This window comes from Narcine bancroftii, chromosome 11 (genome assembly GCF_036971445.1).
Source record: "Narcine bancroftii isolate sNarBan1 chromosome 11, sNarBan1.hap1, whole genome shotgun sequence".
Lineage (NCBI taxonomy): Eukaryota > Metazoa > Chordata > Chondrichthyes > Torpediniformes > Narcinidae > Narcine > Narcine bancroftii.
In genome coordinates this window covers 77,863,987-77,891,504 of record NC_091479.1, presented here as the reverse complement: position 1 = coordinate 77,891,504, position 27,518 = coordinate 77,863,987, and the positions used below count along the sequence as shown (strand labels likewise).

General features: G+C 39.6%; 1 protein-coding gene across 6 annotated transcripts in view; it reads right to left on the bottom strand.

Moving 5' to 3' along the window:
- LOC138745950 (ELKS/Rab6-interacting/CAST family member 1-like) overlaps positions 1–27,518 on the bottom strand; it is a 539,260-nt gene that overhangs the window by 31,248 nt on the left and 480,494 nt on the right. The window lies entirely within an intron of this gene.

Below are 27,518 nucleotides of genomic sequence, written 5' to 3'. Positions count from 1 at the left end.
TTTAAGTGCAATGATTGGAAGTAGAAGGATCTCCAATCTGTGCTCTTTGACTTCTTACATTAATATCCAGGTTTTATTTCTCATCACTCTTGACTTTGAAATTTATATAGTTCATACTCTCACCATCATCTTGGCCAACCTGTTCTGTGTTAAACAAGTAAAAGGTTCGAGACTTTATATCATGCATTTCATGACCTCAAGATGTTCCAAAGCATTTCACAGCAAAGTGTTTCTCAAGTACAATCATTGCTCTTTTGCAGGCAAAAGCAGCTATATTTTCCATATGGCAATACGGTAATTGAAGACAGTTTTGCTGTAGTGCTAGAAGGATAAATGTTGCCAAGACATCAGGAGAACTTTTCTGCTCTTCTTAGAAATGCCTTAAACTACAGTGAAATGACTCAACTGAAAGATGTTTTCATTGCTGCAGTTATATTACGTGCTTTGGGGACTTGAGCTTCAGACTTAGGAATGTAGATATCACCACTGAATTAGGGCTGACACTTAAAATTGGGACAAAAGTAAAATAAATGCAGATGCTGAAAATAAATCAAATGATAAACTGATGGAAATACTATATCTGTTCCACAGTATCCGTGGAGAATATAACAGTTTCAGATCAAACACATTTCTTTATTTGAAGGAAAACAATCCTTCTCTCTCCATAGATGCTGCCAGACATGCTGAATATTTCCAACAATATCTGTTTATATCTTACATAAAATTGGCACACTGCAGCCTTAAACAGCAGCAAACTGTCAGAGGTTATTTTAAGATTTCTCAGTGCAGTGTTTAGTTCACATCTGGAATACTGTGTCTAATTTAGGTAATTTGGCAAGTAAAAGGATATATGTATATTGGAATGAATTTAGAAAGAATAATAACAAAAATGATGCCAAATATAATAAGGATGAGCAATGGGTAAATATTATATGATCAAGTTCTAAAGTTCAGAGAAAAGATTAAGGAGAAAATTCACTCAGGTGTATAAATATTAAGTGCTATGGATAAGAACACATTTAGAGAAGCAAATTAAACCAACAATTCTTAAGTTCAAAAGAAGGTTAATACAAAGGAAACCGAAAGCAATCAAATGTCTGAATTAGGTTATTTAATAGTCGAGCCTAATTGGCTGAATGACATTGAAGGTTTGCAAATATAATTTGAGGTAGCTTTAAAGATGGGAATTAACATGGATGAATGCTAAATCTTCTGTCTTACCACAATTTAATTGCTTTTAGTTGAAGATGTTACTGCAATTAGGCTGGGAGCAAAGGAGGCTAATTTATACAGTCAGAATGACATTATTGGATCTTTCTTAGTAAGATGTCATTACAAACTAATAAAGCATTGTTAAATCTAAATCAATACACTATCGCACTTCCACTGTTAGGGGAAACACTTTAAAGATAATTATGAATTCATAAAAATAATTAATTGTATGTATATTAGCCTTGTGACAGTCTGAGTTTAATTGTTCCATTTCACATAATATGGTAGTGAAAACTGTAACTGCGAATGAGAGAGAGAGAGAGAGAGAGAGAGAGAGAGAGAGAGAAGAGAGACAAGAGAAATGAGAGAGAAACAAGAGAGGAAGAGAGAAAGAAAAATGATAGAGAAAGAGACAAACGAGAGAGAGAGAGAAATGAGAGAAAGAGAGAGTGAGAAACTAGAAAGCAAAACAAGATGGAAAAATGAGAGAGAGAAATGAGAGCGAGAAACACGAGAGAGAGAGAAAACGAGAGAGAACAGAGAGAGAAAGAGAAAGGAGAGAGAGCAAGAAATGAGAGAGAGAGAATAAGAGATAAGAGAGAATGAGAGAAACGAGAGAGAGAAAGAAATGAGGGGAATGAAAAAGAGAGAAATGAGAGAGAAAGAAAGAAATGAAAGAGAGAGACGAGAGAGAAATGAAAGACAGAAATGAGAGATGAGAGTGAGAAACAAGAGAACAAAAAAACAAGAAAGAGAGCAAGAGGAAAGGAGAGAGAGAAACAAGGGTAACAAGGGAAAATGAGAAAGACACAGAAAACAAGAGAAAACAAACAAAGTTTTCCTGCTTGGTGTCAGTCAGTAATCAGCTTCACAGTGGGGGAAGGGATACACATACTTAGCAATATCTCATCTCTGCTTTGATAAGATTACCATAACAAGTAAATGGGTTTAGCATATAGCATTAATGGCCAATCTAAGAGGCAAGTCTGTATTTCACAGCACAGAAATGCACCATTTATACCATGGAGATACACAGGATACTGCAGATTCTGGAAGCTCAAGCTAAACACGCAACTGCTGGAGGAAATACGTGAGTCAAACAGCATCAGAGAGAGAGAAAAAGAATGGTCATCTTTTCAATCTGAAACCCTTTATCAACACTGGGGAAATGTCATAGAGAAACCAATGTAAAGAGTACAGGCTGAGGTGGGTGGGATAGGGGCCCCATGTGGTGGACCAAGTAGAGGTAAAACATGTTGGACTGAGACAGTAGATTGGCCAATACCCAACAAAGGGAGAGAGAGGCAAGAGAAACAAATGAGTGAGGTGCTGGAAAATGAGTTATTCAGGGAGAAGTTGGTGATGAGTGGACTAGGGTTGCCAGTGCTGAATGTAACATGAATGTAACAAGAGAAGATGAGAACAATGGAATAAAGAGAGACCAGAGGATCCAAGGGGGGAGGGGCAGGCAGTGGAGATGGCACAGGAGAAACACGTCAATGTGGGAACAGGGATTTAAAATGACATGCAACTGGGAGCTCAGCATGGTCATTGTGCACAGAGGGTAGGTGCTCTGCGAAATGGTGACCAAGGAGAAGGGATGATATGCCTGGTAATGGGATCACGCTGAAGTTGGTGGAAGTGTTGGAGGATAATGTGATGGAGGCAGAGGCAGGTGAGGTGGAAAGCAAGGACTAAAGGTACTTGTCCTGCCTGGGGGAGGGTGAGGTAAGGGAGAAATACAAGAAGTGTGCTCTTGCACCTTGCCTGTTGCCAGTGAGGACACCTAGGGCTTCTTGGGCACTCATAGTCTCTTTTGTGCCATTTTTAATAACTTTAGATGTATCAAAGCAGGGTTTGATCATTTATCCACTTTAGAAGACTAGTAAAGACATAACACTAGTACCTTCTTGATCTCAGAATATTATAGCACATCAGCATTCTTCATCCTACTCCCACTATCCCCTATGTCCCTGTTCTTGGTAAATACTTGCTCATATCCTCTGATTCCAAGTATACATTTTCTCCTTTGTCCTGAGCAGTCCTAACCTCTCCCTAGTTATCCTCTTGCTTTCAATGCCAAGGGAATTTCTTTAATCTTTCTCAACAAGAACATTTCATGACTCATTCTGGCCTTCCTCATCTCTTGTTTGAGTTCTATCCTGCCATCTTTATATTCATCACGGGTCCAGTCTGGCTTTAGTAGTTTCCTAAAATCTTGCATATGATATAGAGATATACTTTTATAGTGTTCATTGCCAAAGGGGCTATTCCAGTACTGTTATACATTCTATGTACTACCATGCTTCCTTTTCCTTTTAGACTAAATTTACAACTGCATTTGTCATCCTTCCCTTGCCACTGTTGTCCCACCTCCTGAATACAACATTCCGGTCATGAACTCTGATCAGCTGGACCTTAAACAACTCCCACATGTCAGATGTGGAATTGTCCAATAACAGCTGCTCACAATTAACTCCCCCAGCTCCTGATTAATAGGGTTGTAATTTGCTCTTTCCCATTTTAGTACTTTAATGCAAGGTCCAGACTTGTCATTTTTTATTTTATTTCTTAAAAATTATTTCAAAGAACATTACACGAAGTTTCCAATACTGTACATTTTTCTGTGGCCTCTTCATGTAACCAGTTCCAAGGAAGTTTACAAGTAATCTGTGGAGATTTAAAAAAAATCTCCCTTAGTTACTAGTTTCTCCTTGATTTACCGGATGTTTTGAAATTGCTTTATTATTGTTAAACTTCAGTAATTTACCGTGTATATAAAGGTGTGTATATACATGTATATATCAGAATCTGATATTTTGGCAACCGCATTTTGGCCATGGACATTTTGGTTAAAAAAAAAGACTTTTGTAACCCCTCAGACATTTTGGCATCTGTAGTTTGGCACCGGTTCTCGCATTTGGCGACAGACATGGCATGTAATTTATTATAATTTTCATTAAATGTAATAAATATTGAGCATTGATTAAAATTGTTTCTTGGTGCTAATAGTCTGCCACAATTTATTCACTTATTATGAATTGAGAAGCGGCGCTTTGGGTTGTTGTGCAGGACCCTGTGCTCGGCTGTCACCCTAACATGTCAAGCTGAATGACCCAGCACTATGGGCACTGGAGGCTTACCAGTGATGACTGAGAAATGAGTCAAAGGGACTGAGGGAACTGGGTAAAGATGGGCAGGGACGGGTGGAGGGGACTAGGTGGCAGAGATCATGAGGGGATCGGTCTCCAGTCCAATCCTCGGGGCAACCTGCCTCCGCTACTCCGAAAGGACTCAGTAACAGGTTCCCTCCCACTGTACGCCGCTGTCACTTAACACCAAGCGCTGGTAAGTCTTCAGTGCCTGTAGTGGCGTGTCGGTCAGCTTGACGTGATAGAGCGACAGTTGTCGTCCTGAGTGCAGAGTCCCGCACGACAGACCGAAGTGCCACTCCTCACTTCATAATAAGTATAATGAGTGAATAATTTATTATAGCCTAATTGTTAGCGCCAAAATGGCCAGCATCAAATTATGGATACCAAAATGTCCAGTGTCAAAATGCCCTAGACCCTATCTGTACACACACAAACACACACACACACACACACACACACACACACACACACACACACACACACACACACACACACACACACAGTGCACGAATAATATGTTGGCTCTCCCTTCTCGGTGTAGTGATCACCACATGGCCACTATCTGGTTTACCAGGCAGGAGGACACTGCAAATGGCCTCTCCTACATTACTGCTTCCGTAGCAACACCTTCTCATGGTGTCACCCGTTTTCACTGAGTTTGCTACATCTTGATGTGACCGAGTGTCTGGCGCTATAATGGGATGAGTTGGCTTGACTCATTAGTCTTGGTTGGCAGCCAGAAAACTCTGATTTTCAAACCTGGGCGGATGACGCTTGTTAACCTCGTCAGGCCATCCATCTAGGAGAATGACACTCTGACCTAACACCGATGACCCAAGGACCTGGGTGTCACCATCCTAGCTTGCTAGGCTGTGGTAGATACACTCCAGGTGTAAAGAGTGAGGCCAGTACTGCACTCCATCTAAAAAATCCATTGTGCAGGTTTGAAGGACATGCCCATGTCTACAATCCTTCCTTGACCTTCATTCACAAAGCAAAGCCGTGATCGCACATGCGCGCACACACATGCTAAATTATGTGTGTGTGTGTGTGTGTGTGTGTGTGTGTGTGTGTGTGTGTGTGTGTGTGTGTGTGTGTGTGTGTGTGTGTGTGTGTGTGCATTTGCATTTAGGAAACTAAGATACAGGTTACAACCTTAGCATTTTGCTTTTAAATTATTTTTGGGCAAAAGTACGACAACTTGAGCTCCTGATCAGGAGACTCATTGCTTGGAAATGGAATTCCTCTGTATTTCTGTCAACATCAAACACATGCCATCTACTTTTAGCAGCCAGACAAAGTGGAAAGCCAAATCGATTCTGCCTATAAAAAATGAGAATTTCAACTGCAGAAGCATATACCAAATATTTCCCAATCTATTCAGTCATGTAGTCATTTAGTGATTTGCAGTTTTGGTACTGATCTGTTCTGAATTAACAGGCAGCTTTAAAGTACAGATTTGTGCCCTCGATACCTGCACAAGCCCATTTCCTGGAGACATTTATAGTGAGCGGAAAAGACAATTTTTCCTTTATATAGGTCAGTTTTCAACCCAAAAATCCCACAGTGAAAAGATCAGTGTTCCAAACAATGTCTCTCTTCTCATTTGTGCTATTGATTACACCAGTAATCTCAGCTGTTGAATGGGTTCTGAGTTCAATACATCAAACAAATAGAATAAAACAGGAAGAAACTTCATTCTAACTAAGAAATAAATGAGTCATGCATTTGTTTCCTTCACAATGACATCCACAAGAAAGTCCAATTAATAGCACAACATTTTTAAAAATGGTTACACTATCGGCTCAAGACCGTACCGCAACCAGCATATTATTTAAAGAATTCTATTTACATTTATCTAAAACCAGTTTCCTTATACTCTTTGATCTAGCAATTCATTTCAAGTAAGTGTCCTAATATTATTATTCTAGGTATTTGTCCTCCTCCCAGCCAAATGTCTAAGTAAATAATGGCATTTATACCAGTGCTCATCAGGATTCATTTTACCTTTTAAGTTGATAAAACTCCATTTAGGAAGATTTCCCACAATAATCACAAATTGAAGAATGATTTGTGATTAAGAAAAAAAATCTGTTCATGTTCTCCAGCTTCAAAATGTTTATTCAATCTGTGTTAAAGTTCCTTGTGAACTGCCAATCTGAAAAATTGAAACTGTGGTCTGCCAACTTTAGTCTGCTTACCAGACAGTGAAACATCTAGGAACTTGCACATATTCTAAGCTGCAGCACCAAGAGTCAAAGGTACTGGCGTCTGATGTGCTCAGAGGCATCTCTAAGACAGGAAATGTTAGTCTGCATGCAAGTTTAATCATGTTCTTAACGTTTACTATTTTCTATGCCGTTATTATATGCTCAGTTTGGTGCAGAACCCAAGTCAGAGCCTAAAAGGTTTTTCACAAACTATTATGAGTAATGTGACAGGTTCACTATCTTTTTAAAAATTGAATTTAAAATTTTGAATCATAGCTCTATCAAAAAAAAAGCATTTTTGATTCAATTTATCCTTAATTTATCCTTCCTCATCTATATGCAGCCTCTTGGCAACATTATCTGTCTACACAGTTCCACATGCTCATTGCCAACACCTATGTTTCACCCTTCCATTGTGTCTGTGTTGTAAAATGACTGAGCTGACATCCTGCCTTGGGTGACATTATTTCCTCTCCCCGAAAAAAACACTTATTACACACTGAGGGCCCTCACTTTAGACTCCATTCCCTTTATTTGTCTTAAGCTAAACAAATTGTTTAGCAATTTTATCAACTTATTAAATTTCCCCTACTTACACATCTTGATTATTGCCAGTCTTCACCCTTCCAAAATCCTCATCCACTTCTAGGCTGAAGTGTTCAGATATCCTTCTCACAGAGTTCCAGTTCTTCACAGAAAAAATGTTGTTAGTCCCTGAATGTGCTCTATTCCCCTGCCCCAAAGCTCCTCATCCCTCCCTTCACCCCAACCCTAAAGAAAAGTGTAGTTAAGTCAAGTAACCTTTCTCCTCCTAAATCCACAGAAAAGTGGTGGAAAGCCCTTGATTCACTGACCTCACCCCCAACACTGGTACACACAACAAATTGGAGCATTCCAATCACTACCCTTTCTCTGCTCAACCTCCCTCAAAACAGTCACCCAAAAGTACTATCTCCACACACACAATAATCACACTCATCTGAGAATTAATTTAGTGATTGAAAGGTCTTCACTTTGACTTCTGCAATGGATCTTTGAAGACACACATAGTTCAGGGCAGTCTCTTTCATCTCATCTTAGAATTCAGCTCTCTGGAGCATATTTGGACCAAGTTTGGGATGACATATAGAGCCAAATGGTCTTGGAACAAACCAAACTAGGCATCAGTGAGAAGTGTTAAGTGGCATTGGACATTTCCCGTGATTAAATACTCAGGAGAAATGTTGCTGAGAATTTTGTGCTTTTTCTGTTGTGTTTTTTTTTCCTGAATGAATTGGCGTTGCTCATTATATTTTTCAATTTTACAGAGTACAATGCCACTATGGCAAACTGCAGATGTGACTATAACAACATAAATTGGAGGAGCAGCCCCCCCCCCCCCGCTACTCCAACATTCACCAAGATGAGGCTGAGCATTATATGTCTGCTCACTGGAATATCTGCTGAGTTTCTCCAGCACTTCTGTATATTAACTCCTTGATTCCTTTAAATTCCAAGAAAAATATCAATTTATTTTGAATGAACTCAATGTCTGAGTCTGGGCAGTCCTCTTGAATGGAGAAATCTGCAGTCACCACCCTAAAAAAATTATTCTTCTCTGTCCTAAACAACCCACTTCTTATTCTGAGACTGGATTCCTACTTCTCAACTCTGCCATAAGGAATATTCAAGCTTCAGAAGAATTTGGTAATTTTCATGAGATAGTCTTCCATCCTTCTAGCTTGTAGAGAATATAAACTTTGCTCACCCAACCTTTCCTTTGGTAGCAAACCTGACATCCCTGGTCCCCTTATCTAATTACACCAGTTTCATTCTCAAGTAATGGCAGTGTATTATTCAAACATGACTTTCCTTTCATGCATGCATGCCAATTTTGCTCTGACTTATTACTTGATTCAAGACGCTCTGTTACTACATCCTTCATTATAAATGCAAATGATATTAGGCTAACAGATTCTTCCCTATTTTCTCTATCCTTTCCTTCTTAAATATTCAGGTTACATTTGCTACTTTTCAGTCTACTGGAGCAATTCCAGAGTCTATAGGGCTTTGGGAAATAATGGCCACTGTCTCTGCAGCCATCTCTTTCAAAACTCTATGTAGATCATCAGGTACTTGGGATTTATCAGCTTTCACACTTCTCTTGTACGCCGTTAATTAACATTTATTTCCTTCAGCTCCTCGATCTTGCTGGACCCCTAGTTTTTGATTATATCTCATGTTATTTTTGTGTCTATTTCAGTAAAAAATATACTAAAACTAGTTGTTTAATTATTCAGTCATTTCCTTATTTTCCATTATAAATCTTCCATTCTTCACCCATAAATGACCTTGCTAGTTTTATCCCTTTTTCCATAAGCATTTCTCATATTTCCTTTTGCGAGAGAAGGCGGCCACTTGACACATGGAACTCATGTCAACTCTCAGAGCATTCCCATCAGTCCCATTCCGACTCTATAACCAATTTTCTCACTCTTGACTGCTAATACCCCCAGTCCCCCATTGACAACATACACTGGGGGGAAATTATAGCAGCAATTAACCAAATAAAACAGCAAGTATAAAGGCTATGGTAGTAAATACACACATTTTCCATATGATTTTGAGAAAATGCAGATTCAACAAAGACATTACTGGAATCCAGAATCAAACCTGCCTTACTGGAAAGATGAATGCATGCCACAGTACTCCTGCAACTATTCTTACATCTAATTTTTATATTTTTTGCCAATCTGTTCTCACATTCCATCCTGCCTATTTTTAATCACCCTCTTGGCCTTCCTTTGCTGAGTTCTGAAATGCTCCCAATCCTCAGGCCCACTGCTATTTCTGGCAACCTTACACGCCTCTCCCTTTGATTTAATGCTATCTTTAATTTTTTGTGTCAGCCTCGATGAATTCCTTTAGGTTTTTGTGCTTTAAAGGAAAGCAATTAATGCATTATTTCTTAAAATACTATCCTTCATCAAACATTTGGTTGGCAATCAATGTATTTTCCTAAATAACCACAGCCAACTCTTCCGCACTTCATAGATTGCTTTAAGATTCCAATGTTGGATATTATGGTTCTTGAATTGATATTCAAGGAAATTATCAATTAACTCTCCTTCACAGCACAAAATGACATCTAAAATAACCTTCTCCCTTGCTGCTTTTAGAAAATACTGATCTACAATACAATGATCATTTCATTCATTTGTCCTCTGTCTTACTACAGCTAATATGAGTTATCCAATCAATAGACAAATTAAAAGCCCCAATGATTACTGCATTATCTCAATTACAGACATGTCTGATTTCTTGAAATATGCCAAATTTTGGATTGCTTGCTCAATCTTGGATCATTTGTTAGATGGTCTCTGACAGAATAGCCTCAATGATGCTCTAATCCATTCCAGCCAACTGATCAAAAACACCTCGTCCTCAGAGTCCACCTAAGAAGTAACCTATCCTGGAAACATAACATTTCCTCCCTTGTCAGGAAGGTGCAACAGCGACTGCAATTCCTTACAAGACTGAGTTAGGCAATGCTACCGGCCATCATTCTGTCAACTTTCCACAGGAGTTCTACAGGGAGTGTCCTGGCTGGCTACATCACAGTGTGGTACGCATGCAGTATCTTCCATCTACTCCCATTAGGAAAAAGATACAGAAGCATCAGAGCTAGAACCACCAGACTGAGGAAGCCTCTTCCCACGGGCAATGAAAATGCTGAACGACTCCAAAACTCTCCATGACTACTTTATTTATTTTATGTACATACTGAAGTGCAATAGTTTAATTTTGAGGACCAATTTTTTTTAGGGTAAAATTTAGGAGGTCAACTATTACATGTATACTACTTTTGACCGTGGTAAGTACCTGCGTTGTGCGGGGCGTCGGGAGCTTGGAAGGGCAGGCAGCCAGGGCCAAGGTGAGAGTTCATGACTGGGGCATCAGGAGCTTGGATAGGTGGGTGATTTGGGCATCAGGAGCTTGGATGGGCGGGTGGTCGGAGCATCAGGAGCTTGAATAGGTGGGTGGCCTAGGCCTGGGTGAGAGACAGTGGTCAGGGTGGATGGGTGGTCGGCTGGGGCATCAGGATCTTGTATGGGAGGGCAGCCTAGGCCTGGGTGAGAGACATTGGTCGGGGTGGATGGGTGACCAGGGCAAAAAATAGCGGGGTGGGGGGTCAACCTTTACACATGATATCTGAAAAATACCAGATTTTTGGGCCAAAAATAGGGGTGTATATAAAGAATGTAGGGTGCATAGGTACTATTTGCGTGTATGTATGTATGTATGTCTGTACGCATGCTTTGCTCTGTTCTGCGATGTGGATCTGAGATTGCTGCTTCATCCATTTGTGTGGATATTATTGGATGACAAATAAACTTGAACTGGACACTCAATGCCAACACATTCTGCAGGAGGAACTCAGCGGGTCAAGTAGCATCAGTGGGAGCAAAAGAATAGTTGACTTTTTTGTCAAAGGTCTTTAACAAGAAAGGTGAAGAGAATCTCGATAATGGGCTTCAGCTCAGAGTGTTCTTCTCTTCTCTCACTGATGCTGCTTGACCCACTGAGTTCCTCCTGACACTACATGTTTAACTTCAAATTCCAGCATCCGTCCCCTTCTGTCCGCCCTCCTGACACTCCACGTAACTGGATAAACTCATTTAACACAAGTACAGAAATGAAAATATTCTGAATAAGGCATTGTTTCCCTTATCTTTTTGATAATTAATTCCTTTTCTGAAGTTGACGGAGAAAATTATAATGGACCAATCTATACCTATTGATAGTGGCCAACAACCTTCCCCGAGACAGATCTGACCAGAGTTGTTCATCAATTGTTGTGTCGAAGTCTGGCTCCCATCTCACCCTAGACTTATGCAAACCTGGCTTTGAGCTCTCACTCATCAATAAAAAGTACATTCTAGAAATAAGCATATACATTTCCTTTATGGATTAGTTTCTCCTTTTCAATGAGTCCCAGTAGAGTCATTTCAGGGCCCAAACAGGCCCTAAGGAAAGATCATAACTGGAGGTATCAAAATAAGGTCTTATTGGACAAGTCATATTTCTTCTTCAGCTGTTCAAATGACATGGAGTCCCTTTTCATAACAATCCAGACATTGTATTCTTTTATGCATTGATACATGAAATCACGATACACGTTCTCCTTTAGAGAGAGCAATCCAATTTGGATTGGAGGGGGTATCATCCTTCTCAATAAATGAAGAAATGAATCTCATTTGGGCCACCAAATAATACTTTTTGAAACTAGGCAACTAGATGCCTTCTAATCTATAATCCCATGTTAACTTTTCCATGGATATTCTGGGTACCTTACAGTTGCAGATAAATTGCCCAACATGCTTATTAAAAATAGTTTGAGGCAGTGGAATGGACAAGGACTGGAAAAGATAATGCAATCTTGACAATGTATTCATCTTTACACAGTTGACCCTGCCAATTAGAGTGATGAGCAAATGCATTTACCTAATCAAGTCTTCTTCAATTTTACTGAGTAGCAGAAGGTAATTGAGTTTGTATACATTCTGAAGATCATCATCCATCATTCTTCCACCCGAGGGCCATTTGAATGAACTTGTTCGCTGGTTCTCAGTGTGATCAAAATTTGTTAGTGGGATGATTTCACTGTTTCCCCAGCAGCACATCCTTTCTTAAAGGATGCATCCAAATCTGCTCTCAATTCTGCATGAGGTCTCACTAGAGTCTTTTAAAGTCTCAACATCATTATATTCTATTCCTCTTGAATGAACGCCAGCATTGCATTTGCTTCTTCATCACCAACTCAACATGCAATTTTACCTTCAGGCTTTCCTGCATGAGGACTCCAGGACCCCTTGAATCTGGGTATTTTCAATTTTCTCCCCCTTTAAAATTTAGTCTGGACATTCATTCTTTTCTACCAAAGTGCATAACTTTGCACTTTCCGACATTGTATTTCATTTATCACTTCTCTGCCCATTCTCCTAATCTGTCCAAGACCTTCTGCAGCCTCCCTGTTTCCTCAACACCACCTGCTCCTCCATCTACCTTCATATCATCTGCAAATTTGGTCACAAACCCATTCATTTTATAATCCAAATCATGAATATACGACATAAAAAGAAACAGCCCCAACATCAACCACAGATCTATTTTGAAGTATTTTCAATGTATCAACGTTTTTTGATTACAAAATTGAACAGTTTTGCTGACAGTTCCAATCAGCTACTTAACTGGCCACAAGTCCCAGACTTTGTACATGTGATGTGAAATGTGGACGTCTGCAACTTATTGGTAGATTTATCAAAGACCCACACCACCCAGCACACACTTTGTTCTCACTGTTGCCATCAGAAAAGAGGTACAGGTGCCATGAGATTTGCACCACCAGATTCAGAAAGATCTGCTACCCCTCCACCATCAGACTTCTCAATGATAAACTCAATCATGGATTGAGGACTCTTGTGCAATTTATTGATTTTTCTTTTGTTCTTTCTATATTGCACAGTCAATTTGTTTACATTTGTTATCTGTTTACAGTTCTTTACTTGTTTACACGTTTACACTGTGTACAGTTTTATTTTTGGCACTAGCAATTAATGGTAATTCTGCTGCGCCCACAGGAAAAAGGAATCTCAGGATTGTATATGATGCCATTGTATATGTACTCTTGACAATAAATCTGAAATCTGAAAATGCTGAACGACCAAAGGAAATGCTCACGTAAATCATCCAAGACTCATATTCAAGAAACAATTCTCATTTATTTATTTGTATATATGAAGACTTGTCCTATGTGTATTGTTTGACCGTATGTGTGCTATGTCTGGTTGTGTGCATGTATATTTTTGCACTGAGGACTGGAGAACACGGTTTCATTGAGTTGTACTTGTGCAATCAGATGACAATAAACTTGACTTGATTCATTTTAGCCTCATTCATACCTAATTGTTTTTCAGTTTTGATAAAAGGCCACAACAGGAAAATGTGTTCTGGAGGAGGTGCAAAAGACTCACGTGGACAAATTGGAGAGTCGGTGTTGTTCGCCTGGGAATAGAAAAGGTGAGGAAGGGATCAGACAAAATAATTTTAAAAAATGAGGGAAGGTGTTCACGTTGGTGGAGGGTCAAGAATGAGGAGGCAGAGAACAAAAAAGATTGGCAATACAATCAAATATGACCTGAGGATTTTTCAAATAAACACAGTAAGTTATTATGGCTGAAATGTGCAGCAAGGCTGGTGTAGGAAACTGATTTGATTTTAGCTTCCATTATGGAGTTACAAGTATTTGAAAGGGGAAAAAGAAAATCCAGTCTGTGGGAAGATGGCAAATTGCTCTTAAGTAGTCAGTGTGGACTTATTGCGCTAAATGGACTCATTCCAACATCTCACCGCTTTGTGATTCTCTACCAGCTTTTCAGAATTTTAAAGTTTGGTTGCATGAACAAAATATGCTAGTTCCCTCCACCAGTGTACAATTAGGATTATTAAAACAACCACCCACAACCCTTAACAAGTATTTGGTTTATTAACATTACAATTCAACAACATCTGGGCCGGACTCATGCAGAGGAACAAGGTCTGGTACTCATGCTTTTGCAAGGTCAGTGAACATTCATTCCGTTAAACTCAACATCTGGACAGGGGATATAAGTAAAATATGACACACACAACCTGCTTACAATTTAGATGATGTGCATTATTATCAAACCATGTGTTTAGTGGTTACGGCATTATTTGTAAACCACAAGTGAGATGAATAGAAAAGAATTACATCCTGCTTACAAAGAGAACAAATAGCTGCCATGTCAGTTACTGGGAAAGTCCCAACTGGCTTTAATTTTTATTCTCAAATTGGTTGGAATCTTTTTGCTTCAAGGTTTAAGCTATCCTGTATACACTCTGAGTCTCAGCCATCCTTTTATATTTAAAAGATATCCACTCATAGGAAACAGTCTGTCATGGTACCATACCTTGTACAAACTGAAAGATGGAATGGTGTTGAAATTCAAAAATCTGACTGAAAAACAATAATAGTCAAACATCTGTACTGAGCAGGGAAATGAAGATGAGGAAGTTGACTGAAAAAGTGCAACTAGTCCTCACTTAGTTCAAATAGCTACTATAAGCCTGTATTTCTAGCTGTCCCACATATATTAAAATTGAGCATCACAGACCAGACATTAACAAACAATACTAAGGATTTGAGGTGCCTTCACAAAAGACAGTAAATAAGATGGAGCCTATACACAGATTGCCAGAAAAGTCACAGAAAGGGATGAACTTAACAATTTGCCTCAGAAATTAATTTAAAAAAAATTACACTTACACCTTTGTTTGCAGCTTCTAATAAAACAAAGAGCAAAACTGGCAGCAGGTTGCTAAGAGTCAAGTGTGAACCGATGTGTAGCTGTCCACTTGTGTCTGTCAGAGTTTTTAATGGTCTACATGTAAGTTCTCACAATATTCATTGATGTGGTGTACGCGGAGTCTTGAGTCTCTGCCTTACTGAGGCTTAGGGCCATTTGCAGCATGGAACTCAATCTATGCCAATAATCGCAAAAGGGAATTAGGGAGGTGTTTCAGTGCAGTATGGCCATGATCCAGACTATCTCATGTATTTTCCCTCATTTATATGGCAGCCTTTTCTGGCTGACACCGAGCCTGCTACTTTAGGTATGTGAGTGCCTCCCCATGCTTTCTTGGGGTAATGGTGTAAGAGCTACAATATTTGTAGCCAGATGACATTTGGAATTGTGCTGGACTTTTTTTTAATTATTTTCAGCAACTGGGCTGTAAACCATCCTAACTCTATTGAAAGGGAAACTTTCCCAATTGGATCTCCAATTGAAATCATCATTCTGAAAGTTGTGGGCAATAGAATGTTGCATTCTTTTAAACACAGTTAACGTAGTGGTTAGCACAATGCTACAATACCAGCAATTCAGGTTCAAATCTGGCGCAGTCGAAAAGGAGTTTCTACATTCTCCCCATGGCTATGTGGGGTTCCTCTGGGTGATCTGGTTTCTTCCCACATTTTAAAGACAATGTTTAAAGTTCAGATGTACTGTCAGAATACATACATGACATCACATACAACTCTTGAGATTCTTTATCCTGCAGGCCAGGCAAAATTTCAACATCGGTAACTGAACACTGTACTCGAGAAAAGATATGTATACAAAAAGAAAGAAATGTAAACAAAGAAAGAACTGTAAACACACTGAATGTGGAAATATGGGGTTTGTAGGTTCATTGATCACATGGGTTCGTGGGCTGTAAGGGCCTGTTACCATGCTGTAGCTTTAAACTAAACTCAATACAATTGGCCAGATCTCAAGAAAATTCTTAAAAGTTCTAACATGCGGCATTAAAACTTTGCCTGTCTCCATTTAATTTCTGGTTGGTTTTTAGAATTATTGAGAGCTCTGTTTTTATTGCATTTGTTTCTGAAAAGAGAGGGTTTTTTTTTCAATTATAAAAGAAAATCTTTTTTTCACTGCTATCGTAAGTATCTTATCAGGAAAAAATATTCTATGAACAAAGCTGATGAAGTTATGTGCTTTAGTTAAGGCTGAAGCTTCCTTTCAGCATGCCTCTGACAAACACTGGCTGCAGTTATCACACAATCAAATAAAATGTATTCAAACGAATATTAAATAAATATTTGTGCTGCTATTTGCAACAACTGTTTCTACACATCACTACATGTAGCTTGGCCATTGAAGGCTAAACACACTTTTAATTGGAAAAAATGGGCCTATTGTCATCTGAATAGATTACTGAAAGATGTGATGAAGTGTTTAAAATTAGAAGAGAATAGAAGCAGACAATTTCCTAAAGTATAAGGAGCACATATGTGTGGAGGAAGCAGGAGACCCTGATGCAAGTTCAATGTAACCAATTCGTGTCGCAGCTTGTGAGGCTATGAAATTTACTTTTAAGTGCAGTGTCTGAGAATAAAACTATGCCAACGTTCAAAATTAGATCAGATGGACAGATGCAGGAGAGATGAAGGAATATTGGAACAAAGCGAGTAACTATGATATGGACAGTTTGGTCACATGGAAGTAATTGTCCCGATGAAGTAGTGAGGTTAAATGCTCTCCAACAATTTCAATGTATTTTTACATGTCAGTTTCTAAACGTGTACAAATCGTCATGCCCTTTGTTTCTTTTATTCTTTGCACTGTGAAATTTATTACTTAGAAGAATGACACTTGACAAAAACCAGAAGCTTTTCAGCTTCTTCACAGAATGAGATACATCAAAAAGATTTACAATAGTCAGTGGTAGCCTTCCTCTTCATCTTTAGGTTATCAAGAAGTGACTGCAATTGCCTCAACTTAATTGTAGACAATAACTTTTTATTTTTTATTTCATCAATAATGCACATACTTGAACAAGGATGGGTTCTGGAGCTAATACATAACAGACGTTATAAGAAGCCTACAGTACAGCTAACTTCAGTCTGACCTTTAAATTTAAATTTACACATACAACAGGCTCTTTTGGCCCATGAGCCCGTGCCGCCAAATCACACCCAATTGACCTACAACACCTGGAATGTCTTGGAGGGTGGGATGAAACCAGAGCCCCCCGGGAAAACCCACACAGTCATGGGGAGAATGTACATACTCCTTACAGACAGCGCAGGATCCGAACCCTAGTCCTGTTTGCCAGCACTGCGTTGTGCTAATCGCTACGCTAACCGTGGCACCCACTGAGGCTATCATTGATAATGTAATTAGGATCATGGAAATGAATAGCACTGAAAGAGGCCTTTTAACTTTTCGTGCAGTTGTTCTTTGCCGCTTCACTCTTTAATCTTGTAAGTTTCTCAAAACTAGGGAACTGCAGGCCAGTGAGCCCGACATCTGTGATGGGAAGGTTATCCAAGGGGATTCTGAGGCACAGCTTTTTTCCAGAAATTGGAAAGGCAATGACTGATTCGGGAGACTCAGCATGGCTTTGTGCATGGGAAGTCGTGTCTCCCAAATTTGAGTTTTTTGAAGAGGAGATGGAGAGAATTGATGAGGGCAGGGCAGTGGACACTCTCTATACGGACATTCGCAAAGTCTTTGACAAGAACCTGCATGATAAACTCATTGGGAAGTTCAGATCCTATGGGATACAGGGCTAGCTAATATGATTAAAAATTGGCGTGGTGGTAGGAGTCAGAAGATGGCAGTGCAAGGAGGTTTTTCAGATTGATCTGTGGCTAGTGGTGTGCTACACAAAAATTGGTCCACTGTTGCTTGTCATCTAATGCATCTTGTGCTGAAAATGATTTGTAAATTTGTGGATTACACCAAAATTAGTGGTTTAGTGCATAGTTAAGAAGGTTATCTAAGCTTTACCTTTGCTACATAAAGGCACAGTTTGACCTGCTGAGTTTCTCCAGCATTTGTGTGTTTTTTCACTTAACCACGGTGTCAACAGAATCCTGTGTTTTACCTAAGTTTACAACAGGATCCCTATTTAGGAGGATGTGAGCCAAGGAATGGCAGATGGAATTTAACTCAAGAAAATACATTGTAGAAAGGGTTAGGGTTAGACTTACGCAGTATAAAATAGGGTCCTGGAGAGTGTTGTAGAAGTGTGAGACCAAGGGTATGGGCTGTAGTTCCCAGAAAGATGCGGCAGAAGTGGATTTTGTGGTGAAGAAGACATTTGGTGTGCTGCCATCAATCAGATATTGAGCACAGGAGTTGAAACAGCCATACAAGACATTGGTGCTAGTACCTATGGAGAATTGTGTGCTGTTCTGGTTGCACAGTGATAAGAATAATACCATTAAGATAGAAAGGGTGTAAAAATGCTTCATGAGGTTGTTACTGATTCAGAAGTGTTCGTGTTATAAGGAGAGGCTGGATAGGCTGGGACATTTTAACCTTGAAGCATAGAAAGATGGGAGGTGATCTAATCGAGATAGATAAAATCTTGAAGGGCATAATATGGTGAATGGTGGCATTCCTTTTCCAGGGTAGAGGAGTCTAAAACTGGAGGAGCCCAGATTTCAGAGGAAAGGTGAAACATTTTAAAGGGACTTGAGGGACAACTTTTACATATTGAAGGTGGAGGGTATATGGAAGCTGTTGAGATGCAAATAATTACAATGTTTAAAAGACATTTAGACAAGTAAACATAGAAAGGAAGGGATTAGAGTGATATTGATCAAAGACAAGTAAATGGAATTAGCTCAAGAAGACAACTTGATCAGCATGGATGAGATGGGCTGAAGACCCTGAGTCCGTGCGTCTCATTCTAAGAGTACCTGGGCAATTCTCTTCTGTTTACTTATGGAATCACCTTCCAATACCTTGTTTGCAGAAGTGTTCAGATAACATCACCTCCGTGAAAATAAGATCAGTGCTTTCCATCTCTTACTGATGGTTTTAAATGTATGATCTTCAGTCAATAATTCACTCACAGGGAGAATAGTTCTCTGTATTCCATCAACACCTCTCATTAGTTTGAAAATCTCTGTGAGCTCATATTTTAATCTTGTCTCAAGGAGAACAGTATTAAGTTTCCCTACACCCTTCACAGATGATTCCCCTCATCTCTAATAATAATCTAGAGCTTTGCAAAATTTTGCATCATCTGCAAACTTTCATATGTGGCTCTCTGTAGACAAGATTGGGAGAGCATTGAATGTTGATGGTGCTGCAGCCTTTCACAGAGAGTCCTGATATAGGGTCTTGACCTAAAACATCAACCATCTCCCGCCACAGATGTTGCCTGAATTTACCACGTTCCTCCAGCAGTTTGTTTAAGGCTCCAGATTCCAAGATTTACAGTATCTTGTGCCTCCTTGTTTTAATAATACAGCAGAGGATTCCAGTTGAAAAAAATAAGATCCAATTATGACAGATTTAATTTAACAAAGTATTCCCTGGTATTTCACAGGTGTGTCATCAGACAATATATTACAACAGGCTCCAGAAGAGCTATTAAGACTGATACCTAAAACTATAGTCAAAGAGCCAAGGATTATAACTTGGAAGCTTGGTGGGTAGACAGGCAGGAGGGTTTAGTGAAGGAATTCCTGAGTTTGATATCTGACCACCTGAAAGCATTATGGTCAATGGAGGGATACATATATAAGGGTGGGCATTTTAGAGACAAAGGACTGCTGATATGGTTGCCAATTTGGGTGAACAATCTTGGTGGAATTTAAGATACAATCATTGGTTTTAGATCAGAAATTGGAAGAGAGCCAAGACAGGTGGCAATGGAAGTATGGATGAGGATATCATCAGGAGTGCATGGTCTATGACTGTCGGGAAATGGTTTGCAGGTGGCAATGAAAGGATCAGGTTTGAAATCTCAGTTGAAATCAAATAAGATAAAACCAATGATAAACATTTCCTTTGTGCCTCAGACAAAGGATAGGGAGGGAGAGCGAGCAGTGGCCAGAGAACAGATTCTATGATGAAAGCACAAACTTAGAAGCAGTGGAGAGGGTGCGAGAGATGAAGGTGAGCACATGTAACATCTGACCATTTTTGCAAACTCTGATTTGATTTAAAACTCTTGGAGCAGAGAAGGCAGTTTGACTTATTAAATCTGCACTCACCACAAAGGATCCATTTACACTAACCCTATATTAATTCCATTTTATCTCTGACTTGTCCATCTACCCTGAGAGTCTACCACTCATCCACAGACTAGGGTCAACTGAAAGTGGCCAATTAACCCGCAACCTGTGTATCTGTGGGGTGGGAGAGGAATTTATGGAACCTGGAGGAAACCAATAGAATAACGGGGGAGCATGCAAACTTCACATAGTCAGGATTGAGCCAGTTTTGAAAGTTGTTCCAATCTGCCACTCTTGCCACATCATGTGGGGAAAATCATGTTGGAACTGAGTGAGGCAATTAACAATTAACAGGATGCAGTAAGATGAGAAGGTCTGAAAGTGATAGTTGTTGCCATTCAGGTTGGCATCTGACTTTGAAATGGAAATATGGAAATAAACTACACGAATATGTCAAGTCCTGTGATAGCTGAAAAGTGCTAAGTAGCATTTGGTAACACATCCAACCTATGTTATAAGGAGAGGCTGGGACATTTTAACCCTGAAGCATAGAAAGCTGGGAGGTGACCTAATCGAGATAGATAAAACCTTGAGGGGCATAATATGGTGAATGGTGGCATTCTTTTTCCAGGGTAGAGGAGTCTAAACTAAATATGTTAGTCACATGCAACCCTAGGATGCAAATATTGGCCTTAAGACCAACCAGGAACATAAATAACAGCTGAGTTACATGCCGCCTCTCCTTAATGATCATTGGAGAAGTCAAACTGCAATGAAAAACAAAAACCAAAGAATGGGGTTTCTTGTTTTCCTTTAAAGTGCCACACCTTGTCCAGAAACTCATGTACAATCGCTACAACAGACATTAAGAAGTTAGATGAAGGATAGAAACAATAGACCTGTATCTTCTCACTCAACAGAGGACACTGCTGTATCTTTATAGCATTGTATCTGTACATTACCCAGGACAATTTGTTTTCATGTTGAGGGCAAGGTTATACACTTTGTTTCAATAAGAAACAATTAGGCTTTTTGGAATATCTGTGAGGGGAACAATACTTCAAAAAAAAACAGTTGGTCAGCAACCTCCCGACCTTTATCCGGTTGAGTTGTCACCAGTGTAAATTATGGTGTGCCAGACAAACTTTGATGTTCATTCTCAAAGCCACATGCTCCTAGTCATATAAATAATGTGCCTGGGATGTTAGAGTCGATCTTGCTGGTGTTCCTCAGGGATGGCTCAAGGCAGTTCTCCAACCCCCGCCACCCTCCAATTACATTCAAAAGAGGCCCCGATTAACTGCATCCATATGAAAAGGAAAAAGCTGACAGACATCATGGCAAAAAACTGCACCACTCCCTGGGATGGCTTTTCATGTCCAGGCATCATTAGCGGTTAAATTGGCTTCAAGAAGCCAACAAATAGAGTGCTATGGTGATGCATGGGTCACCAGTTTGTGTTAGGCAGTATTTTAGTAGTGCCCCTCACCTACTCAATGGCAGATGCTGTTGGGGCTGTTCTAGAGAAAAGGAGCAGAAAAGGAAGACGTGGACAGTCAGTAATCCAAAAAAGGTCATGAGTAAAAACAATGTAATTTTAGAGAAGCAATATAACTTTAGCCCCGCTGCATGAATTTACAACAGAATATAAAGCAATTAATTGATGCAATAAGGCACGGAAGGCATTCTTAGCTAGAAATCTAATCACATAAAGCTGTTTTTATCAGCAATATGCAACTGAAAATTATTATTTTGACTTTGATGATATCCATTTGTTTTGTGTCCCTTTGGAACATTGACCAAGAACTGCAACGTGCGAATAATTGTCTATATCAAGCACATGGTATAACACAACTTCCCTTCCATTGTTTTTTTTGTAGCATAGCATTGGATGGAATCTTGGGCCAAGTTATTTTGGGAACAACCATCAAACATAGAACACTACAGCACTGTACAGGCCCCTGGGCCTTCGATGTTGTACCGACCATATATTGTTTGAAAAAAGTACTACGCCCTAAGTCCCATAAAACCTTCATTTTTCCTCCATCCATGTGCCTGTCTAAGAGACTCTTAGATGCCCCTAATATTTCAGTCTCCACCACCATCCCTGGCAAGGTTTTCCAGGCACCCACAACTCTCTGCGTAAAAAAAAAATTACCTCTGATGTCTCCTCTCAACTTCCCTCCCTTCACTTTGTATATGTGACCTCTGGTGTTAGCTATTCCTGCTTTGAGAAACAGACACTGGCTGTCCACCCTGTCTATGCCTCTCATAATCCTGTAGTCCTCTATTAAGTCTCCTCTCATCCTTCTATGGTGCAAGTAGAAAGGGCCCAGCTCTGCTAATCTTGGCTCATAAAACTTGTTTTCCAATCCAGGTAACATCCTAGTAAATCTCCTCTGCACCCTCTCCAGACCTTCCACATCATTCCTACAATGAAACAACCAGAACGAAACATAATACTCTAAATGTGGTCTTACCAGAGATTTGTGGAGTTGCGACAGGACCTCTCTACCCCTGAACTCAATTCCTCCCTATTAATGAAGCCCAGCATACCTTAGGCCCTCTTAATTATCCAATCAACCTATGAGGTGATCTTGAGAGATGTATGAATTTGAACCCCAAGGGCCCTCTGTTCATCCACATTCTTAAGTACCCAACCATTAACCCTGTACCCAGTCTTCTGGTTTGTCCTTCCAAAATGCATCACCTCACACTTAATCAGATTGAACTCCATCTGCCACTTTTTCGCCCATCTCTGCATCCTGTCTATATTCTCTTGTTCTGTTGACACTGTGGTTAAATGAAAATGCACACAAATGCTGGAGAAACTCAGCAGGTCAAACAGTGCCTTTATGTAGCAAAGATGAAGATACATCACCAACATTTTGGTCTTGAGCCTTTGCTACATAAAGGCACTGTTTGACCTGCTGTTTCTCCAGCATTTCTGTGTTTTTTCACCCTTGAGGTCCTGCTTTTTAACTTCAGGACCTCAACCCTACTTCTATCTAGCACATGCTATTGGTCCACATGTTATTGCTCACTCTCACCCTCCAGAATACTGTGGACTTGATCAGAGAAATCCCTGACTCTGGCACTTGGGAGCCTCGATCTCATTCACAGACCTCCTATCTACTCGTCTAACCAATGAGTCCTCAATAGCTCTCTTCTTCTCTCCCCTTCCTTTTTGAGCCAAGGGGCCAGCCTTTGTGCCCGAGACGTGACCACCACAGCTTATCCATTCCCTCCAACTGTATACTTTTGAAGGGGGAATGGCCAAAAGGATGCTCTGCACTGTCTACCTAATCCCCCTTCCCTCTCCTAACAGTCATTCAGTTACTTGTCTGCTGACTTTTTGGGGTGACTGTCTCCCTGAACCTCCTCTCTCTCATTGCCTCTGTCTCCCGAATGATCTGGACTTCATTCAGCTCCAGCTTCAGTTCCCTAACTCAGTCTCCCAGGAGCCTATCAGGGACAATTATGCTGCCCCAGATTTCCAACATCAAGCATTCAGAGCATTCTACTGCCTGTGCAGCTGCCTCCATTAACTCTTACTAATTTAAATTCAAAGATCTTACCTTACTGGAAGCAAGCTTGTCTTCCGCCTCTGCTTGCCAAGCCTCATGAGCCAAAGCCTCTAGGTCCCACTCCTACCCTGAGCCACTCACACATTGGTCACTCCTCTTGAGCTACTCCTCTTTTTATTTGTCACTGCCCCTATCTTAATTATTCTTCCCACATAATCATTGTTCTGTTTAACCCTTAAATTTTCTTCCATTCACTTTTTAAAGGCACTCACCTCAAGATGGCTCCCAAAACTCCCAGTTCTCTCGAGCCTCACGATGCTTCTCTTTCAGTAACGGTCTCGAGATGTATGTTTGTTGGGCACCACTGGACATCTAGGTCTTCCCAGCAAAAATAGATTCTGATACTCAGCTGAACCCTTCAATTTCCCAATCTCCTGATCCTCAGATCTAATTCCTGATCTTCCTTTTATGATTGCTAACATCCCATAGTGAGGCTCATCTCCGAATCTCCTCACACTACCACTTAACTCGACATCACTATTCTGAGTCTCACTCTAATGTTAAACAGTGAAACCACTTTCCCCCAACTCTTCGGTAATTCAGCCCAATCACGCTCATCCCTGCTCCAGGCATAGAAGTGATTTCTTTCCCAAAGCACTCCTCCCATTAATCCAACTCAAAGAACAAACACAATTCTTTTCTTCACTCAAGATACACGTCAAATCTCTTTTCCCTTTCCTTCGTCTTTCACCAACTGGGCACAGCACAGTTCTGATCCATCTCACCTGAACTTGGTCTTTTGGTCTTAATCATAGTTGGACACATTTTCAATCTTTAAAGTGTGCAATTCCCGAATGTTTACCCTCTCTCCCCATACTCCTGGTCTTTGGGCCTCAGGTGAAAATGAAGTTTGTTGCAAAGGATTCATGTCTAAAACAGAGCAGCCCATCTAGCTTCAGAATTCTGGGTTCACTGTGCTTTTTGTGGGTCTGCCTGAGTTTCTTTTTAAACCTTTGTTCCCTGAATTCAAAATAGCTCATGCTGTCAGCTACTATTTATAATGGCTACAAATGAAAAAAAATAGTACTGCTAAAATAATACACAGTCAGAACAAAGCACATGAGAAATACTGAAAAGTATGCAAGGGTGAGAGGAGGAGAGAAAACAATCTTTGTTATGTATTCATCATCTTGCATGCATTATTTAGAAGATTAAGGACAACTCTCTTTTTAAATGTGTCATTCACATGGTGACATTGGATGGAAGCAAAACACATGAAATGTTTCTCCATCAAAAAAAATAACAGGCCAACTACAAAAAATGCTGTCTGTGTGACCAGAAAAAAAAAAGGAAAAGATTGCTTTTGCCAGCTGATTTTGAACAATGCAATCTTTTAAATTGTGCAAGTTCAAAGACTCAGTTAAGTTTCAGTAATTTCTGATCAAAACCATATGTTTAAATCAATATATTTTCATAATATTTGGACCTTGACACATATGTTATCAGAGACTGAGCATTTATTAAACATATGATACTCAAGTCTTGCACTCGAGATTTTATGAGGAAGATGTTTGGTCTGACAAAAACATCAAACTAGAACAAAGTGAACTTCACTATTCATCAAAAATAAGTCTTCCATCTTCTCTTTCTTCCTGTGTCACAAGACTTCACTGATGAGTAGCTAATAGAAGGTGATTAGAATGGTAATCCTCGGATCAATTCACTCTCATAGGAATATGGTTAGTTTTTGTCTTTTTTTGCCTCAGTAAAAACTTAACTGATGATATTTCAGAACTGGATGATCTTTTTCATTTGGAACTTGAGGGCAAAAGTAAAATCCTTCATTCATTTCAAGAAAAGTCAAAATCATACTTTATCACCAAAACGAAATAAGGAAACCCGTCTTCTTAACAAGGTTTTAAGTGCAGCAGTTTTGGCGAACAAAAGATTCCCCAATAATTAGGATCCAATGACCCTTAATAAATTTTGTGTGTGCCAAGATAAAAGTACGTCTCATGAATTAACTGATCATCACAATTGTTAACAAATCTGAAATTTTACATCTATATGCAAAAGAAATCTCTCCAAATCAGATAAGCAATGAATCTTAACCACTGACCTTAAGTGAGCACTCCCCACTGTTCTGATATGACATTCAATTTTACACACCCTTCTTACAATCTCTTTAGAAACCACTGAATTTGTTCCAGATACTATAAATCCACTGTTTCCTCTCCACTTGCAATATTTTCTTGAATCAGTTGTCTTTCCATGCAATAATACAACAAAGACCAAAGACAAGTAGCTCCTTCTGCATGCATCAGACTTTCTCAAATAAAACTTTAACACGGGAGAACTACAAAAACATAAAAATGATGACTGTAGATATGTAGACAATTCTGCAAGTAACAACAGGTTTTTCCCTCTCTCGCAAATACAGAAGTCTGGAGTTATCGATTTAAACAATTCTTCAAGAAGTCCCATCATGAAATGTAAACTACTACTTGAGCTTTCAGCTTTCCTGCCTTCACATTGGGAAATCAGTTGGCTGCACGTGGACCAGGTTTCATCTGCTACAAGAACAGCAAGCCTGTTAATTTGAATGGAGAAAAGACAACTGGAACACAGAATGGAAAGTTAAAAATCACATATCTTTGAGTTAATTAGTTTAATTTATATGCATTCAATTGTCTGAGTCAGTGGTTCTCAACCTTTTTTCCCCACTCACAGGTGTTCTGTATTTAGTAAAAGATTACTTAAGGTAGTATGTGTGGGGGGGGGGGGGGAAAAAAAACACAGTTGGGAACCACTGGTTGAAGCATTTGGAGATCCAGCACAGTAACTGGCCCCTCCGGCCCACAAAACTGTGCTGCCAAAATAAACCGATATGACCAATTAACTTACTTACTCCGTATACTTTGAGCTTTCACTCCTTTTTATATTTGTTAACTTTTAAAATAAGTTGAAACAATTGAAATAGTTTGTTTAATTTTTGATAAAAATTGAATGTGTGAATGTAATAATTATGGTTCTTTTAAGGCCTATTCAGTCAGGGTGGAGATCAAAGCACTTTTGAGGTTGGACAGCTTCACTGATCATATAGGAGTCAGCATCCTGTAGAAGGTTCCTATCACAGGACAAGCACAGGGTAATGGTGACTTAATAGTTTGACAGCCAACAAGTTTGGGCAGCTCACTCATCAGCAAAAGATACAGGCCAATATAGATGAAGAAAATGGATATTTCAATTTGGTTGAAAGGAATAGGAACTTCAAAAAATTTAAATGACCTGATTAGAAAAACACATAAAATAACAGTGTCTCCAGGGGTGCTCTTATCAAGGACTGGCTTTCCTTCTATTCCTGGCTGCCCAACACAGGATGAAACATAAAACTCAGTACTGGCTGCTATCCCAGAAAAGAGCTGCAATGCCATAAGGAGATCCCATGTTCAACTTCCTGGCCAGAGATAGTTTGCAGCATGGAGATTGTCAACAGAGGGAGAGGAGAGAATGTTAACAATGTTTTAAAAATAAAAACAGAGTTTAGTTTACCCACAGTTGATTTTTTTTTCTTTAGCTGATTGAATTTAATTTTTATTTCAAATGTTAGAAATGGTTTCATCTAATAGTTCTCAAGAATGTGATTTTTTTTTCCAGTTGCTTCTTCTTTCTACATGCATAACATAACATAACATAACAATTACAGCACGGAAACAGGCCATTAGGCCCTTCTAGTCCGCACCGAACCAAACACCCCTTTCTAGTCCCACCTCCCTGCACAATGCCCATAACCCTCCATCTTCTTCTCATCCATATACCTGTCCAACCTTTTCTTAAATAATACAATTGACTCCGCCGCCACTATTTCTCCCGG